Genomic DNA, 21,656 nt, shown 5'->3' with positions numbered 1-21,656 from the left:
AGAAATAAAAGGCATCTAAATTGGTAAGGAATAAGTAAAACTTTCACTATTTGCTGATGACATGATACTATATATAGAAATCTGAAAGAGCTCTCCCCCCAAAAAAAAACTGTTATAACTGAAAAATAAATTCAGTATAATAACAGGATACAAAATCAACATACAGAAATATGACACAATCCTAAACACTGATAATGAAGTAGCAGAAAGAAATTATGAAAACAATCTAATTTATAATTGCACCAAAAATAATAAGATACTTAGGAATAAACTTAACCAAAGAGGTGAAAGACCTGTATTTTGAAAACTATAAAGCATTGATGAAATAAATTGAAAATGACACAAACAAATGGAAAGATTTCCCATGCTCATGAATTGGGAGAACAAATATTATTAAGATGTCCATACTACCCAAAGCAATCTATAGATTTAAAGCAATCCCTATTAAAATACCAACATCTTTTCATAGAACTAGAAGAAAGCATTCTAAAATTTGCTTACCATAAAAGACCTCAAATAGCCAAAGCAATCTTGAAAAAAAAGAATGAACCTGGAGGTATCACAATCTCAGATTTCAAGATATATTACAAAGCTGTGGTAATTAAAACAATATGGTATTGGCACAAATAAAAATACATAGATCAACAGAACAGAATAGAGAGCCCAGGTATAAATCCATGATTATATGGCAAATTAATATTCAACCAAGGAGGCAAGAATATGAAATGGTAAAAATACAGTCTCTTCAAAAAATGGTGTTGGGAAATCTGGATAGTTAAATGCAAAAGAATAAAACTGGACCACCTTCTTACACCATGCATAAAAATTAACTCAAAATGAATTAAAGACCTAAATATGAGACCTGACGCCATAACAATCCTAGAAAAGAGCACAGACAGTAATTTCTCTGAATCAGTTGTAGCAACATTTTTCTAGCTAAGTCTCCTGAGACAAGGAAAACAGAAGCAAAAATAAACTATTGGTGGCGCTTGGGTTACTTCAGCTTAGGTTATGATCTCACAGTTCATGAGTTCCAGCCCCACATCAGGCTCTACTCTGATAGTTCAGAGCCTGGAGCCTGCTTCAGATTCCATGTCTTCCTCTCTCTGCCCCTCCCCCACTCTCCCCTCTCTCTTTCTCTCTCTCTTAAAAATAAATAAACATTAAAAAAATAAACTATTGGAAGTACATCAAAATAAAAACTTCTATATTGCAAATAAAACAATCAACAAACTAAAAGACAACTTACTGAATGGGAGAAGATATATGCAAATGACATATCCTATACAGGGTTAGTATCCAAAATATATAAAGAACTTATACAACTCAACAACAAAAACAAATAATCCAATTAAAGAATGGGCAGGAGACACAAACAGATATTTCTCCAAAGAACACATCCAGATGGCCAACAGACACATAAAAGATGCTCAGCAGCACTCATCATCAGGGAAATGCAAATGAAAACCACAATGCGATATCACATCACACCTGTCAAAATGGTTAAAATCAAAAATAGAAGAAACAACCAGTTTTGGTGAAGATGGGGAGAAAAAGTAACCCTTTTGCATTATTTCCAATAGCCAAAATATCAAAGCAATCCAAATGTGCATTGACTAATGAATGGGTAAAGAACATGTGGGATATATATTTACAATGGAATATTACTCAGCCATAAAAAAGAATGAAGTCTTGCCATTTGCAACATATGGATGGATCTAGAGAGTATAATGCTATGCCAAATAAGTCAGTCAGAGAATGACCATAAAACTACATGATTTCACTCCTTTGTGGAATTAAAAAAATAAGACAAATGAGCAACAACAACAACAAAAAGATGAACAGAAAAACAGACTCCTACATATAGAGAATAAGCTGGTGGTTGCCAGATGTGAGGAGGGTGGGGGATAGGTGAAAAAGGTGAAGGAGATTAAGAGTACACTTGTCATGATGAGCACTGAGTAGTGTATAGAATTGCCGAATCACTACATTGTACATCTGAAACTAATGTAACACTGTACGTTAATGATACCAGAATTTAAAAATACCCCAAAAAATAATGTTTCACAGATATATCAATACGCTGATGTTCCTACTAATTTAATTTCATCTTATTTTTTCTTCTGTGTTAGTAAAAATAATTTATAATCATGTACTTAATATCATATTTAAGAAACTAGAACTAGATATCAAGATTACTTTGTTATAATTTTAATCCTTTTGCATTCATTTTTATTATTTATTAATCTGTAAATGGGAAACTCTTCTTAAAAATTCTTCAAATAATTTTCTTATCTTCAAAATTCTCATGACTTAATTTCTTTTCCATAAGATTAAAATAAATTTTGCTTGCTCTGAACTTTTCTTTGTTAGAAGTACTAAGGTCCAGACACAATTCACTTGCCTTTGAAAAAAATTAGTTAATAGCAATAATAGGTCCTCTCAATATCAAAGGGGACTCTAGCTATCTAAGCTCTCCTGAGACATTTTAGCATTTGGGTTTTGATATTTGACAATTCCTGAGAGTATGTGTCTTAGGAAAATAAAATTGTTAAATTTAAATGTTTCCAATATCACCTACATAATACTAAAAATAAACAAATCATCTTTCAATTGTATAGAAAAATAAAATTTATAATGTACAAGTGGTTTAAGCATCACTAAGGTCAGCAGAATAAATAGATTATATGATACTGATTTTCTGATATGAAGTTTAATAAATGGAGGTGACCATTGTCTAAGGTTAATAACCAAAACAAATAAGGCCATCATTATTTAAGGTACGAAATTTGGCTTAGATACACTGGGTAATTACTGTATTAAGTTATGAAAAATTATCTGTGTGCCTGCTCTGAACTAAGTCTTCATCTTAACAAAAGACATCCAGAAGTGTATCCCTCCCTCCCTGGAAAGCATTAAGAGCCTTCTGGTTACCCTACTTATCTGATCAAGCTGTTTAACAGTTGGGTTTTTCAATTTTTTTTTTAACGTTTATATATTTTGAGAGAGAGAGAACACGTGAGGTGAGCAGAGGAGAGGAAAAGAGAGAATCCCAAACTGTCAGTGCAAAGCCCAAAGCAGGCCTGATCTCACAAACCATGAGCTGAAATCAAGAGCTGGAGGCTCAACCAACTGAGCCACCCAGGCACCCCAGTATTGGGTTGTTTCTAACACAACACCTTAAAATATTTCTAAACAATATGCTCCTTTGTTCCCTCATCTTACATTATCCAATACATTGTTTCTTAGAGTCTCTTTCTAGACATATTCCAAAGAGTTTGCCTATGCCTACCAAAGGTGCCATGCCTACCTTTTCATGACACATGTTATTATCTTTTTGACTCTTATCTCTCCACTAATCTGTTCTTAAGGTCACTATTGGCCTTTATATTGATAATATAATAGGACCTTTCAACTCTCAGTTTACTTAATCTTTGTGCATATCCCTCATGCTAAACTCATGCTAAACTCATTCATTTTCCTCACCCTATTATAGATAGGGAAAAAAAAAAACACCTCAAAATGTAATAAGACCTTGTAATTCTCATAATATTCAGTAAGAAGGAATGAGAACAGTATTAACATGCCAGATTCTGGGGACAACACACTGTGATTTCTTAATACATCCAAATTAGGGCCCATATAAGACCTACCAAAACTTGTCTTGTGATCAGAAGAAGAGGATGAGTTTCATAACATTCAGGTAATGAAGATGAAACATCTTGAAACTCATCAGGAGAGAGAAGTAGACTGTAGGGTAGTAAAGCGGTAAATTTCAAATGGGTTATTCCAGAAACTTATATTTGAAAGGGGTCCCAATATAGGTCACAGTGATGTCCAGTAAATACAAATTATTTTTTTATGGTTTCAACTTTTAGAATAGATGAATATAATTATGCTGAGTATGTAGAGTGTTTTCCTCTTCAACTACAACTAAAAAGGTTTATTCTTTTACATTCTCCTGTGTTTCCTTCATTATCTTCTTGAAGGATAATGAGGGGAACTTCCTTTCATATCTATATAATAAATACATATTAAATTCATTAACTTATCTCCAATCCCAATGCAAACAACATACATCAAGTCACATTATCCCTTGCTTGGACTATTGTGATGACCTCCTTCTTGTTTTCCTTAAATCTGTGCTTACTCTTCAATTAACACTTTCCAAGCAGCAGCTCAAGAGTATCTCCTAAACACATAATCTAGAAGTTGTTATTCTCTTGACACTAGCTCTCTTTACCACACTTGGAAAACATTCCAAGCCCTTATTATGGCCGGGAAGATTTTATATACTTTGGCCTGTGGCTTCCTTTTCAAGTTAATCTTATTTTTATTCTATTTTTCCTTTACCTAGTGTATTTCAGGTACTCTAGCAACACTTAGTTCCTGAAAGCCAACTTTGGGCCTTTGGAATTATGTCTTTATTCAATTCAATTAGGGAACACTACCTTAATTCCCCATGCTTATTTTCTCAAGACATAGGGTGTTCCAGTGTAAGTACATTAACATAATTTTTTTGTACCCAACATTACAATAAATACAACTTTCTTCCTTAAGAGGTCAGCACACCAGCATTCATTATTATGAGGGTTATAATGACCACCATGAATATGATGATCTAAATTGCTTATTAAAAATTCTATTTTGCAGTTATTAAGCTTAAAAGTTTTAACTGTTCATATTTTAGCTACTTTAATTTTCTTCATATTCTTTGGTGATAATATTTTAAAAAACACATTAAATCATCATCATGGTTAAAGAGAAGTTCTCAAAGTAACAAAAATGCTGTATTTTTTAATCAACAAATACACATATGTCTTGGGCTATATGTGTACATAGACTGTTGTGTTGCCATTCATACTTTCTGGAGGCCAGAACTATGAATCGAAAAAAGAAGACAATGGAACTTTAAGATCAGATAGAACAAAATAAGTTGAAGGAATATGGATATATTTGTATACATTTAATACATAAAACCTTTATAATCAAATCTTTTTATCAACTGTTTTTTGTTATAATCGCTTTGTTCTTATATAATTATTGTGATTCATTCTACATGAGTATAAATCAAAGCCAATCTAATATTATTAAGAGAACAAGTATTTCCATTTACAAATGTTTTAATATTTACTTTAGGATATTTCAATCCAACTTAGAGAATTATCACAGTTATATATATATTATATATATAATATATATATAAAAAATATATATATCTTTACGTATACATATATGTTACATATATATATATAATATATATATATATTATATATATATATATAAATATATATATATCTTTACGTATACATATATGTTATCTATCGTACGACTTTTTATATATTCGTTATCATGCAAGTTTTCTTTATTTGTTTTTTAAAAAAGTTTTTTGCAGATTAATTTAAAGTCAATAGTGACTTAAGCTTAAGTGTTAGCAATTGCCGGACTGAAATCTATTAATATATTTGGACAACTGAGGAAAAATATTTAGTTTATACAGAGAAAAAATATTGTAATGACTGCTAACCTTGCAACAATAAGAGCAACATACTTCGTATGCTGTCAAAAAAGATAAAAAAGAGAGCAGTATATTTTGAGAAGATCAACTTATTTTTTGCCCAAGTCTCCATTTCATATTATTTAAAAATATATGCAACACCTACATTACTCAGCCTCTAGGCATTTAAAGACAAGAAATGGCTATGGCATATGAGATGGAAGGAGAAAAAGGAAAGAGTCTATTTGTGTCTACAACACAAGAAAATGAATTGTAATGAAGTTGAAATGGTTGTCTTTAAAATAAGTTTTTTATACTTTTTCTGACTCTGCATAGGTAGATTTCAAAAACCTCAGCTTAGAGGGCAATGAAGGACACTTCTGATTTTACACAACTGGAAAGAGAAGGTCATTTTGGTTGCTGAGAATGTGTCAGAGCATAAGCAGAAATTGCTGGCTACCAATAGAAGCTTATTCTCTTAACAGTAGGTTGGGAAACTTGACTTATTTATCATTAATATATTAATTAATATTATTAATATCTTATTAAGATATTAAAATATAAATGCTGAACCACAGAGGTCTTAAATGGCTTGCCCAGTTTAGGTACTGTGTAAGAACAGAATAGAGTTATTTTACACCTGGGACTAAGAAAACTCTATGCTAATCTCTGAGTATGCTTCGAGGGCTGGTACTGACCCCTGGCCAAAATAAGGATGAGATGTGCTAACTTGTGATTAGTAATGCACTATTAAAAATTTGAAACTCCCCTGGAGTTTAGATGCATGGTTTGCACATTACAAACCACTTTCATAGCTGGGCTTGATAGCTTCTTAACCAATGAGGTATAAAACATGCCATAGTAAACTCATGCCTGAGCTCCCTGAAATGGACAAAAGATGAAGTGTATACCATGTGACTAAGACACTAGCTTCTGTGCCTACAAATATTCAGGAAACTTCATGACTGTTTACACTTTCTTTCTCCTTCTGTGCCTTATCATTTACATTTATTAAAGCTTCATATGAGCATAAACCTGTGATTTGCTGTGACTCCTTTCAGTTGTCCAACCCTGTATAATCAATGGAAGCAATGAATCATGAGAAAAAATAAACATAATGTAGTCCTTATTATTTAACATACAGATTTTTTTTTCATTTACCTTTGGGAAAATCAACTTAATTTAGAAATTTCTAAATTAGCCTAATTTTAAAATACATTTAGTTATGAACTTTTAAGAATGAATAATTCATGACGATGAAATGTGTTGTTCTTTTCTACAAATATAAAAATGATAGCCTACCTAAACTAAGTAAATTGCTGAATTATGTTCTGAAAAAATGTATGAATAACAATATATGTTAGAATACATTATCCATCTCTCTCTTGAAGTATGAACTTAACTGAATAAATTCAGAAAGATTTTTTTTTTCAGCAAACATACTATTAATCCGGATTCTACATATAAAATGGAAGAAAATGTGTTATGTCAAAACTTTAGAGCAAATACATTTCTGAATATTTATCTGTAGAGTGACTCTATTCATTTAGAAAACAATTATACTACTTTTAATGGATTGATAACTGAACAAAAGTTGGAATTATTAGCTTTATTTAAAACACTATTTTCTAACATAAATAGTAAGACAATTCCTTAAATAATTGAAAAGGATAATGGATATAGAGAACAGTTATTTGCCAGCTAAATCTTAATGATCATAAATTAAATTGTCCAAACATATGATTTAATTAGACTTCTATGTATACAGATGTTATATTCAGTATCTTTTACCTATTTAAACATTTTGTTAGTAATTACAATTTTTTATAAAGTGTCTTTCTTATAACACAAGACATTATAGTGATCCTTCAATGAATTTACAGAGATAAATTATTTTTTATGTGGGATATTTTAGTAGTAAAAACTACATAATTATAATATTCTTCATGCTTCTCATGTAAAAATATCTATGGAATAATAAGTATTTGAAAATTAAATGAATTCAAGAATGAATAAAAACTTCAGGAAAGGTATAGCTTTGTTATTTGGCAGAGGATACAAACCTTTAGTTTAGCAATCAGTTTTGAAAGCAGGTTTTAAATAACATAGGCTTTAAAAGTTTTGAAAGCAATGCTATAGCAAAAATTGAAAAGAATGCCAATCAAAACTGAGATCAAATCACTTATATATAAATCCCTAAGCACACTGCTTTTTTTTTTGTTTTGTTTTGTTTTTAATGAAACCCTCACAGAATCCTTTTTTCAGGCTCAATACTGCTCACGCAAAGGGAACCAAAGTTCTCCAAAGAACAGTGGCCTATAGAATATCCCTTTATTCTGAACATTCAAAAACAGTTCAGTTCCTTTATTCAACTCATTTTATTTGCTACTCCTACTGGTTGTGTGTCTTTTTCCTGTAATAACAACCATCAGTTATCCACTTAATATAAAATTCTACCTTGAGGTCATGTCTAATTCAATGTAATTGAAAATAATTCTCAGTCTATTGGTAATTTCAGCTCAGACAACAATTGCATCCTATGAAGAAGAATGCAATTCCCGCAGGCTCAAGCCCAAGGAAGCCTGAGGCTTAGATACAATGAAGATTTTTTTTCCCTGCTTTTTGTATTGTTTCTTGCTAAAATAGCATGCTTGTCTAAGCCGTCTAAATGTGTAGATCGATAGACAGAAAGGCTTTCACTTGATATGTCACAGAGGTAGACAGCATCAGCTCTAGTCACAGTTCCCTATCTTGACATATTTGGTTTCAGAGGTATCAGAGCTCACTTGCCTTTTATTGACAATAAAGAGGAACAAAGGAATTTGAGGCTTATTGGAAAAATAAAAGATCGCAGGAAAGTATATATGTATGAGAAAAGATTTTGTCTGTTTTGTGCAGAATTATAGAATTAATTATTCACTTTCATGAATTTGAAGTCTATATATGAAAAGAAGGAAAACTTCACATATCATTTATCACAAAATGAATGAGACATTAACAATGACACCTAGTGGTGCAAGAGCATTGCCATAAAACCTTCATTAAAAATGTAGTCTAAATTAATCTGACACTGTCTTGGTTTAACATGCATGACCTATTTCACATTATACTTCAGTGGGGTTGCACATATATGAAAATGTTTAGTGTAGCCTGAATGTGCTTCTCAAAGTGTTATCTATTCATTGCTTGCATCACAATGACCTAGGGTGCCCGGTTCAAATAACACAATTTAATCCTTCAAGGTAAAGGCCAGAAATAGCCATTTTTAAAAGGTCTGCAGATAATTCAAATATATACAAATGTCTGAAAACTATAAGAATAAGAGAATGACAGAACAAAGAGCACTTGGACAGAGAAATATGTTATGTAGAGAGAATATACAGTTCTTACCTTCATTCTGAAGTATCATATAGCTCATTTGTGCATGTGTGTGCGTGTATACATATATTTCTGTTGTCATTTCTTTTAAAAATATTTATTTTGAAAGAGAGCGAGAGAGTGTGAACAGGGGACGGGCAGACAGAGAGGGAGAGAGAGAACCCTAAGCAGGCTCCTGACCTAAGCCAAAATGGAGTCGGCTTAGATGCTTAACCAACTGATCCACCCAGGTGCCCCTCTGTTGTCATTTATAACAAGGTAAATAAAAATGAAGTTAGTGTCATTTAAGTCCTTGAGGGGTTCACATTCATAAAAAAGAGGTAAAAGGACAAAGAGTTATAATATTTATGTAAACAATAGATAGGCAAAGGAAGGAAAAACCGTATCTATGTATAACGTGGGAAAGATTCCTTCTGAATGCTACATTTGAACTAATTTCTAATGACTGATTAGGAGTTTGTCAGATGATGACACATAGCAAGAAAAAAACAAAACAAAACAAAACAGGTAGAAGAAAGACTTAAACCTGCCATCAGGCATGGCACATCAAGTAAATAGTAAATCTTGAAAATGAAGAAAACGTGATCCGCAAGAGACACAGAGTGACAAAGAGGGATGAAGCTGCATGCTGCAACATGGTTCCATCTTTTTGAATTACATTCAGTTCCCCGAACCTAGCGGTACATTTTGTTGAAATGCAGAGATCCTTTTATTTGTATAAATACATAAAGATAGAAAGATAGGTAGACGGGTAGGTAGATGATACATAGATAGATGATAGATAGATAGATAGATACGTAGGTAGGTAGGTAGTAGGTAGAGATAGATATAGATAGATAGATAGATAGATAGATGATAGGTAGATAGATAGATAGATAGATAGAATCTCCAATACATGGTTTTGTACTCAATAAATTCACTTGGAAAATCACTGTTCTTTATATTGAGAGGTTACTAGACCTAAAGTTTACCACAGAAGTAATAATGGATGTTCATAAATAACTTACTTTTATCCATTTGGCCAATTTTTGTTTTGCTTTGTTTTTTATGTAGTTTTATTTTATTTATTTTTAATTAATTATTTTTAAAATTTAAATCTAAGTTAACATATATTGTAATAATGATTTCAGGAATGTAATTTGGTGATTTACATTTCATCACTTACATATAACACCTAGTGCTCATCCCAACAAGTACCCTCCTTAATGCTTGTCACCCATTTTGCTCAGGCCCCCAACCATGCCCGTCCAGCAACCCTCAATTTGTTCTCTGTATTTAAGTCTCTCTGGTTTGTCTCCCTCTCTGTTTTTATCTAATTTCTTCCCTTCCCCTCTCTGTTTTATTTCTTAAATTCCGCATATGAATGAAATAATATATTTGTCATTCTCTGACTGACTTACTTCGCTTAGAATAACACACTCTAATTCCATCCACGTTGTTGCAAATGGCAAGATTCCATTCTTTTTTGAACACCAAGTAATATTCCATTGTATATGTATACCACTTCTTCTTTACTCATTGGTCAATGGACATTTGGGCTCTTTCCATAGTTTGGCTATTATAGATAGAGTAGCTATAAACATTGGGGTGCATGTGCCCTTGGAATCAGCATTTTTGTATCCTTTGCATAAATACCTAGTAGTACAATTGTTACATTCTAAGGTAATTCTATGTTTAATGTTTTGAGGAACCTCCATACCATTTTCCAAAGTGGCTGCACCAGTGTGCATTCCCACTAGCAGTGCAAAAGGATTCCTCTTTCTCTGCATGCATGCCAACATCTATTGTTTCCTGAGTGTTAATTTTAGCCATTCTGAAAAGGTGTGAGGTGGTATCTCATTGTGGTTTTGATTTGTACCTCCCTGATGATGAGTAATGTTGAGCATCTTTTCATAAGCCTGTTAGCCATCTGGGTGTCCTCTTTTGAAAATTGTCTTTTTATGTCTTTTGCCCATTTATTCACTGGATTATTTGTTTTTTAGGCATTAGTTTGATATGTTCTTTATAGATTTTGGATACTAACCCTTTATCTGACATGTCATTTGCAAATATCTTCTCCCATTCCATCAGTTGCCTTTTAGTTTTGCTGATTGTTTCCTTCACTGTGCAGAAGAATCTTTTCATCTTGATGAATTCCCAATAGTTTATTTTTGCTTTTGTTTCTCTTGCCCCCATAGACGTGTCAAGTAAGAGGTTGCAGCAGCCGAGGTCAAAGAGATTGTTGTCTGGTTTCTCGTCTAGGATTTTGATGATTTCCTGTCTTACATTTAGGTCTTTCATCCATTTGGAGTTTATTTTTGTGTATGGTGTAAGAAAGTGGTCCAGGTTCATTCTTCTGCATGTCACCATCCAGTTTTCTCAGCACCACTTGCTGAAGAGACAGTCAGTCTTTATTCTACTGGATATTCTTTCATGCTTTGTCAAAGATTAGTTGGCCATATGTCTGTGAGTCCATTTCTGGGTTCTCTATTCTGTTCCATTGGTCTATGTGTCTGTTTGTGTGCCAATACCATACTGTCTTGATGATTACAGCTTTGTAATACAGCTTGAAGTCTGTAATTGTGATGCCTCCAGCTTTGGTTTTCAACATTACTTTGGCTATTCGGGGTCTTTTGTGGTTCCATAGAAACGTTAGAATTGTTTGTTCTAGCTCTATGAAGAATGCGGGTGTTATTTTGATAGGGATTGCATTGAACATGTAGATGGCTTTGGGTAGTATTGACAATATTTGTCCATATTTTTAAAAATATTTGTTCTTCCAATCCGTGAGCATGGAATGCTTTTCCATTTATTTGTGTCCTCTTCAATTTCTCTCATAATCTTTCTATAGTTTTCAGTGTATAGATCATTTACCTCTTCATTAGGTTTATTCCTAGGTATTTTATGGGTTTTGGTGCAATTGTAAATGGGATCGATTCCGTGATTTCTCTTTCTGCTGCTTCATTATTGGTGTATAGAAATGCAACCCATTTCTGTACATTGATTTTATATCCTGTGACTTTGCTGAATTCATGGATCAGTTCTAGCAGTTTTTTGGTGGAATATTTTGGGTTTTCCATGTAGAGTATGATGTTTGTGAAGAGTGAAAATCTGACTTCCTCCTTGCTGATTTGGAGGCCTTTTATTTCTGTTTGTTGCCTGATTGCTAAGGCCAGGACTTCCAACACTATGTTGAGTAACAGTGGTGAGAGTGGACATCCCTGTCACGTTCCTCACCCTAGGGGGAAAGTTTTCAGTTTTTACCCATGTAGGATGATATTAGCTGTGGATCTTTCATATATGGCCTTTATTATATTGAGGTATGTTCCTTCTATCCCTCTTTTCTTGAGGGTTTTTATCAAGAAAGATGCTGTATTTTGTCAAATTACTGTTTTGTTTTTAAATAGCTCTTCTGAGGTATAATTAACATACAAAAACTGGACATATTTAATGTATACAATTTGATGAGTTTGGAGATATGCATACACTAGTGAAACCATCACCACAATCAAGGTAGTAAGCATATCCATCACCTTCAAAAATTTCCTCTGGCCCTGTCATTTTTTTTGTGTGTGTGTGATAAGAACACTTTACAGGAGATTGTTCCTCTGAACAAATTTCTATGTGTACAATACTAAATTTTAATTATGTTAATGGTATACACGTTGTTGTACAGGAGGTCTCTAGAACTTATTCATCATGTATAGCTAAAACTTTATAACTGTGGAACAACGACTCTCCATTTCTAATTCTCTCCAGTTCCTGGCAACCAACATTCTACTGACTGCTTCCATAATTTTGATTCTTTCAGCTACCTTATATAAGTGGAATCATGCAGTACCTGTCTTTTATGACAACTCAATTCACTTAGCATAGGCCTTCTAGGTTCATCCATGCTGTTGCATATGACAGGATTTCCTTCTTTTGTAAGTCTGAATAATATTCCATTGTATGTATATACCAAATTTTCTTTATCCATTCATTTGTGGATGGGCATTTAGTTGTTTTCAATGTCTTGGGCTACTGTGAATAATGCTGCTATAAACATGAGAGTGCAAATATCTCCTCAAGATCCTGATTTCAATTATTTTGTATATACCCAAAAGTAGGACTGCTGGATAATATGGTAGTTTCACTTTTAATTTTTTGAGTAACCTCTATACTTTTTCATAGCAGCTGAATCTTCTACATTCCCATCAACAGTGTACAAGAGTCCAATTTCTCCACATCCTTGTCAACAGTTATTTTCTCTTTCTCTTCCTCCTCCTCCACCTCTTCCTTCTCCACCCATCTCTTCCTTCTTCTTCTTGATAATAGCTATCCTAACAGATGTGAGGTCATATGTCACTGTGGTTTTGATTTGCATTTACCTGATGGTTATCAATGTTGGAAATCTTTTCATATACCTCTGGCCATTTAAATATCTTCTTTGGAGAAATGCCTATTCAAGCATTTTGCCCCTTTTTTAATTGGATTTTTTTTTTTTTTTTTTTTTTTTTTTTGCTATTGGGTTGTAAAAGTTTATTACATATTTGGATATTAACCCCTAATCAGATATATGGTTTGCAAATATTTTCTCCCATTTTGTAGGTTGTCTTTCCATTCTGTTGATCTTCCCTTCTTGTGCAGAAGCTTTTTAGTTTGGCAGAGTTCCACTTGTCTAACTTTGCTTTTGTTGCCTAAGTCTTTGGTGTCATACTCAATAAATCATTGCCAAGGCCAAGGCAAAGAAGCTCTTCCCTATATTTTCCTCTAGTTTTACAGTTTCAAGTCTTATGTTTAAGTCTTTAATCCATTTTAATCCATACTGGGTTGATTATGCGTGTGGTGTAAGATAAGGGTCCAATTTCACTCTTTAACATGCTGATACCCAGTTTTACCAACACCATTTGCTGAAGAGAGAATATCCTTTCCTTTTGTTTATCTTGGGACTCTTGTTAAAGGTTACTGCCAATGTTTTTAAGCCCTCTAAAAAACCCTAAATATTTGGAAAGATATCATGAAGGTACAGCCTTTATTGATCAACAAATTGTATCAAAGGAAGTACAAGGTGTGTTGGGGTATAAGAATGAAGCACCAGCAAATAAGGAATGGTTAAAATGTAAAGATGAAGCCTGAGAGCAAGGTAATAATCTCCTTGTGAAAATTTCAAAATGTAGTGCCTGATTTATTTAGTTTTCACTTGAAAACAGAATGCCACAAAATACATTTAAGTGTCCAAAGAGTCATGTTCATGTTGACCTTATTAAATAAAGAATTTTGATGTTTACTGAACCAAAATAAATGGGGTCAAAATTACAGTTGAGATTTCAGATATGGTAAGAGGTTAGTATTAGGTTTAGGGAGGAAAAATGTAAACCCCTCACTGCAGCATTTAGACCCTCCATGGTCTGATCTGAATATATATTTTCTATAGTCTTTCTCTTTCATAGCTCCAGTTACATTGATTAAATTTCTGTTTCTCAACCATTCCAACTTCTATCATTCAGATTGTTGATCAAACAGCACCACTTCTGAGATTCTTTCCCTAGATGTTAAGTAGCCTTGTACTCAGTCAATTTCTATCCAAAACCTCTCCTACAGAATTTATCATTCTACTGCCTGCCTTGAAGTATACTTGTATACATGCACATGGTGAAAGCTAGATGTATAAATATTCAAAAAAAAGCAAACAAAAATAATATTTATCACAGTCTAACTATTAGAAGTTTCTAAATGTTTTTACTGCTATTATTGAAATCCCTCAAATTATCTAGAATCAAATATATTTTAATTCCATTAAAATAACTTGAAAATCGAAGCAAAAAATATAACTTACGTATGAAAATAATGTAAAAAATAGAAGTAAAAAGGAGTAGGTTTATATTATTTATAAATATTGATATTAAATGTGAATAAAATGCTAACAAGTGTAATTCAATGGGACATAAAGAAATTCACCATAAACCTGTTCTTATGCCTGAGCTAGAACCACATCAAGCTTAAAATATATTTAATATTTGAAAAGTTTGAAATAAAATCAATACCATTAATGTATCAAAAAAACCCCAAACAACATAATTTTCTTGCCAAAAGTTTAAGACATTTGATAAAAATGTACCATTTATTCTTACACAAATAAATAAGCAAGCTTGTGAAGAAGAATGCTTACAATTTACAAACTTGTGTAAGAAAAGAATGAGAGATAGAAATGCTGGACATGCAAGGAGGGAAAAACTAAGTCACATCTGAGTTCCAGACTAGAGCATTAGTGGTAGGTAAGAAACAGGCTGAAAAAACTGAAGAGATTAGCCTCAAGAAAAGACTTTAAATTTTTTTTTATTAATTCAACCATTATTTTACGAAATGTATTGCCCAACCAAGTTTGTAATTTTAAACTAACTGGTTTGCATTATTTTAAATGAAATAGTTATTTTAAATGAAATAAGTTTAATAATAATATTTCAATAATAAATTTCAATAATAATTAAAAAATAATATTTCAGTAATAGTAAGTTTTCAGCAATAATTAATATCCTTTGAACTAAAGCTAGCATTGAAGAGCTGACAAGTATTACTTATGAAAACAAGAAAGAGAAAACTAACTTAATGAGTACCTATTATGTATTTTACAGTGTTCTGAGTAGTGGTTATTTGAAGTGCACAAAATAGTTTGAATTCTTAGGACAGAAAAATCAAAAGAACTGAAAGAGAAAGTAAGTTCAGTTCAATTCTAGAAGAATTTCTAACTCTGCTAGAGGAAATTTACTAAAGGAATGTAAGAAAGTTTCAATAGATAGAAACTATTAATACAATTCATCATACATAATAGAAATCTAAAGAAAAAAAATCTGGATTATCCCTTTCGATGCCTAAAAGGAAATTTATAATGAGAACAAGTATTTCTTTTTTTTTTAAATGTTTTTTTAATCTTAATTTATTTTTGAGAGAGAGACACAGTCTGAGCAGGGGAGGAGCAGAGAGAGAGGGAGAAACATAATCCAAAGCAGGTTCCAGGCTCTGAGCTGTCAGCACAGAGCCCGATGTGGGGCTTGAACTCACAAACTGTGAGATCATGACCTGAGCTGAAGTCAGACACTAACCCACTGAGCCACCCAGGTGCCCCGAGAACAAGTATTTGTGATAAAAACATCTAGAAATTAGGTATGTACTTCTGTATCATGATGATTAGATAGAAAAACAATAGATGACAGACAGAAGTGAAAAGTGATAAACACAAAAAGATACTGACACTCAAAATTCAGAATCATATTTAATTTGATAAAATCAGGAACAAATCTTGAATGCCAATAATCTCATTATTTAGCAAATATTGGTGTCACTTGTCAAAATAATTAGACACGAGTAAAAAACTATAGGGTTAAAAATTAGAAAAATAGTGGTAAATCTGTCTCTATTTTCATATACGTCTATATATCTGAAAATCCTGAAGGAGATAATTGAAAACTAATTTCACAAAATCAAGTAACTCATTAAATAGGGGCATGTAAAACTAAAACAGAAAAATAGCTGCATATTGATTTATATATATCATAGACAATAAACATATAAATATATAGATGTATATATAAATGTACAGATTTTATCTAAGCATATATATAATAAAATCTAAAACAAGCTAGATATACAATAAGATGAGGCTAGATGTATATAGAATAAAGTAAAATAAAATATCTTGTCATAAACCTATTATAACTTATGCAAAAACTATATGAAAAATAATATAAACCAGTCAGAAATTTACCAAAAAAGACGTTAAAAAATGGAGAGAAAAGCTATATTTTTGATACTCTAGGACACATTGATACTTAGTTTTGCTCTAATTTAATACATGTACCATTATGCTAATAAAAGTGACATTTTTACCTATAGATCTAGACAATAAAAATATAAAGTCTGTACAAGCATACAAATAATAAGTAGCTGTAAAAAATATTCTGGAATTAGTATTACCAGTCAGTTATTAAAACATTTTATAAGGGGGGGTACCTGGGTGGCTCAATTAAGTGTCTGTCTCTTGATCTCGGCTCAGGTCATGATCTCACCATTTGCAAGATAGAGCCCACATGGGGGCTCTATGCTGACAGAGTGGGGCCTGCTTTGGATTCATTCCCTATTTCTCTCTCTGCCCCTCTCCTGCTCATGCGCACCTACAGACAGACAGACACACACACACACTCTCTCTCTCTCTCAAAATAAAGAAATAAACTAAAAACAAAATTTATAGGGGTGCCTGGGTGGCTCAATCGGGTGAGCATCAGGCTCTTGCTTTTGGCTCAGGTCATGGTCTTCCAGTCATGGGATCGAGCCCTCTGCAAGGTTCCATGCTGAGCATGGATTCTATCTCCTTCCCTCTGCCCCTGTCCCCCACTCATTCTCTCTCTCTAAAAAAAGAAAAAAAAAGAAAAAGAAAAAAACTCAAAAATTTGTAAAACCTCCTTAATCAGAACAACATTGTGGTATGGAAATAGGTGGAAAGATCAATGTAAAAAAAGAAATTCCAGAATCATTATGGAGTAACTATGGAAACATAGGAAACACAAAGGTAGCATATTAAATAAGTGTGAAAAAGCCTTTTAAAAATTGGTATTGAGATAATTTGATATCTATATATACTCTTGAAATGATAAAACTGAATTTGTTCTGCACATTCTAAACAATTAAAAATTCCAATTGAAATATGAAAATTTTAAATGTAAGTAATAGTGAAAGCATGTTTAAATTCATTTGTAGTTGGATACTGAAGAAAAGTTCTAAAACTCTAACATAAAACCCAGATGTAATTAGAAAAGTACCTTAATAAATTTCACTACAGGGGAAAAACAGCATGAAGAAAACTACCATAAGCTAAGTGAAAAATAAACTGCAGACTGGTATCAACTTACATCACAATCTAATAGGTCAACCAAAAATGAAGAAAAATAAGATCAACAACATAACAGAAAAGCTAACAAAGGGCTGGAACAGATAAATTCCCGATAATAAAATGCAGTAGTCATTAAAATATTTTTAAAAATACAAATTAAAATTGCACTGACATATAATTTCTTACACACCCAAATGACAAAAAAATTTAAAAGTTGGGCAGCATACTCTGTTAATGAGTCTATAAACAGCATACTTTGCTTGTGGGAGGGCAAAACTACAATAAAATGGAGAGTATTTGGATTCTGTGTCTCCCTCTCTCTGCCCCTCCCCTGCTCATGCTCTGTCTCTCTCTGTCTCAAAAATAAAATAAAAACATTAAAAAAAGTAAACATAATAAAAAATAAAGAAAGTGTAAGAGGATAACTGCAAATAAAGCTGCTGCTTACGGGCAGAAGGAGAGTACGTATTAGAGGAACTAGTGGTGGAAATGATATTTCTTTTATGTAATTTTTAAAGTTGGTATTATGTAGGTGCTATCTGTCATGGAAACACACAATTATAACTATGAAGAGAATATTCAGTCCCCCCTATGTGAAATCAAACTGAAACAAATTATCCTAATTTTGTATCAATTTGTGGCATGACCATGCAGAAAAAGGTATTTTTCAAGTGACTTTAAGACCAACTTTCTGATTCAATGTTTCTAATGAGATTTATTCTAAAGATAAAAGGAATCACAAAGATATCTTAAACTTTATGTAATTGTTTGTTCTAGCTGTACAATTGGTATTGTTATTTCAAAGTCACTGTCATTGTTTTTTAAGATGAAACAAATAAGCAATTGTGTCAATATTTTTAAGGAACCAAAACGTATAATGTAAGTATAATAGACACAGATATAAATTACAGTTAAGTGAAAACTGTGTAATAGTAAGGAAGAAATCACTTAGACATAAACAATAAGTAGTATTCCTTAGTTCCGTCCACTAAACAGGCCCAGGGAGTTTTATTCTTTTAAATAAAAGTGACTCAACATATTACCAAGGGAAATGCAAGGACATCATTTATATTCTGATTAGAACAAAACAAGAATGCCAGGACAGAGAGCCTGGGTGGCTCAGCCAGTTGAGCACCTGACTTCAGCTCAGGTAATGATCTCAGTTTGTGAGTTAGAGTCTTGCATGGGGCTCTGTGCTGACAGCTCAGACCCTGAAGCCTGTTTCAGATTCTGGGTCTCCCTCTCTCTCTGCCCCTCCCTCTGCTCGAACTCTGTCTCTGTCTCTCAAAAATAAAAAAATGAGTACAGGGAGAATTTTTTTAAACAATCAGAGAAACTAGAATGTGGGGCTGGTTTTAAGTGTTATAAGAGAACTACGGCAGTGTTAACATTAGAGAAATACAATCTTTTGGGTGGTGGTGCAAGATGGTGGTATGAAGAGAAACTGAATTCTCTCCACCCACAGACACATCAAATCTAAAGCTACTTATATAAAAAAAAATGTCTCTCAAAAAGACCCAGAAACTAGTTGAACAGCTCCTACGTAATAAACAATAAAGGAGCCACACTGAGATAGGTAAGAGAGGCAAAGACTCAGTCTCACCCAAAATCCCACCCTTGGCACAGCAACCTACAATTGGATGAGGTCTCACAAATCCAGAGGTTCTCTATAAGGAGTGAGGGGTTTGTGCACATATCAGCATCCTAACCCCTGGCACCTGCAACAGAGAGATGAGCCCCTAAAGCATCTCACTTGAAAACGAAAAAGGGTGAGAACTTCAACAAATGGATGGAAAACATAAGAAAGTGCCAAAAAGAAAAAGACATCATACAGCTGAAAAACACACTAATTGAACTAAAACAGACACTACAGAAGTTCAATAGCAGACCAGATGAAACAGAAGAAAGGATCAATGATTTTGAAAACAAGGCAGTGGAACTCACAAAAACAGAGAAGTAAAAAGAAAAAAAAAATGACCTATATGAGACAACATTAAGCAGGATAATATTTGTATTATAGGGGTCTCAGGAGAAGACAGAGAGAAAGGAGCAGAAAACGTAACTGAAGAAATAATAGTTGAAAATGCCCCTAACCTGGGAAAGAAACAGACTTCCAAATCCAGGAAGCAGAAGAATCCTAAGAAGATGAATCCCAAAAGATCCACACTTCATTTTACCACCACTCAGTCAATTACCACAACTCATTTACCTCCATCTGTGATCAAAAATTCTGCCTTCTTTTATGCTATTCTGTATTAATGATCCAAACTAACAAAAGCCAAATCTTCCACCAGTGTTATAATTATGCCTTCAATAAATCACCTCTTTTTCTTTGGCATCATTATTTTCTCATACTAGATAATTCTCATTATTATACCAATATGAGGTAATTTTCCTCATTTGTAAAACATATACCAGGTTTTTTTTCACTTCCTGAAGTCACCACTCTAAATCACTGCTTTTCTTCACTATAAAATTAAAGAAAGGGTGGTCTCACTGGTTACCTTATTTTTATTTCCCTCCAATTTACTTTTGAACCCATTCCAAACAAGTTATTTCATCCTACTAATAAATGATGGAGACTTGATGCAGCAGTGTAGGTATTGAAGGTGATGGATTGTTTATATATTTAAAAGGTAAAGATGATTGGGTGGGGATTTTAAAATGTGAAGATCAAGAATGCCGGATACAGCTAAAACCCCAGCCATGCTCAAGCCTTACATTTTCAGTATTCACTAAGGACTTCTCACCCCCAGGATCTGCATCTTTTTGCCTGAAGGCTTTCTCTGAAGGCAATTACAGAGCACTGAGAGCAGCCTTCATTCAATGTCCTGCTGGAGATGATATACAAATCCTCCAATTATCTCTTTTATAAGTGTGATAACTCTAAGAAACATTTTCTTTTCCATTTCCCATGGTTTCCCTGTGGAGACAGTTCCCAAAGCTGGCTTTCAAACTCAGATTTTATTTGCTGCCTTCCTTTAGATGGTCTTATTTTCTTACTCTTTGTCAGTGATTAGTAAACATTCCAAATAGATTCTTGCACTCAAACCCTTGTCTTGAGGTCTATTTCTGGGAAAACTTACACAAAGATATATTGTATTTTTAGGTTTTGAGAACTAGAGAGGATAAGCTGAAAAGACTGAATCCTTAAAATTGAATTTACTGTCACAAGCAGAATTAAAACAAATAAAATGTCACATGTACTGGCAGCTGAAGAGCATACATTGCACAAATTATTTCCACATTTTAAACATTATACTAAACATCAAAGGGGATAAGTATTGGACCCTGAGGGAGTCTCCATGTGAGGTCCCTTGGGGTACAGGATCACTTGAATTTCTATGATAGTAGGGCAGCAATATCTCCAATATTTTTAGGGTAGAAACAGTCACTGTACTTGTTGCATGCTGCTGCAGACAGACTGAGCTATATGAAGCACTGTGAGATTAAACAAAGTCTGAGAAGGCTGGGAAAAGTGCTGCCAAAGGTTTAAAATGGTGTGCTTATCATGAGTACAGACTGACAGTGTTGACAGCTCCATATCTTGTATGGGAAATCTATTTATTTTAACCTCCCTTGTCATTGCCTACTCAGCCACTTCTCTGCTGCTATAAACTCTCACTTTTTGTTAGATATCTAGACAGGCAAGTAAAAAAAATGAGATTTAGAGTTTTCAATAAAATAGTGAAAGTTCAAAGCATTGCACTGGCACCTTTGTTTCTGAATAATTTTCTGCTGCTAGATTTGGGTAGAGAACGGAGCTCATAATAAAACTGGTAGGGAAACACTTTGGCAGAGTATATCCATTGGTGTCAGGGCATGGACATGGACACACATACACACACACACACATTCACACACACAAAATGATATGTGTTACCAGTCATCACTTATTTTCTCGTATCTAGAGAAATTTGGTACTAATGCTTGGTC

Source organism: Panthera uncia, assembly GCF_023721935.1.
Source record: "Panthera uncia isolate 11264 chromosome A1 unlocalized genomic scaffold, Puncia_PCG_1.0 HiC_scaffold_16, whole genome shotgun sequence".
NCBI classification, from domain to species: Eukaryota; Metazoa; Chordata; class Mammalia; order Carnivora; family Felidae; genus Panthera; species Panthera uncia.
This window is presented reverse-complemented; position numbering follows the sequence as displayed.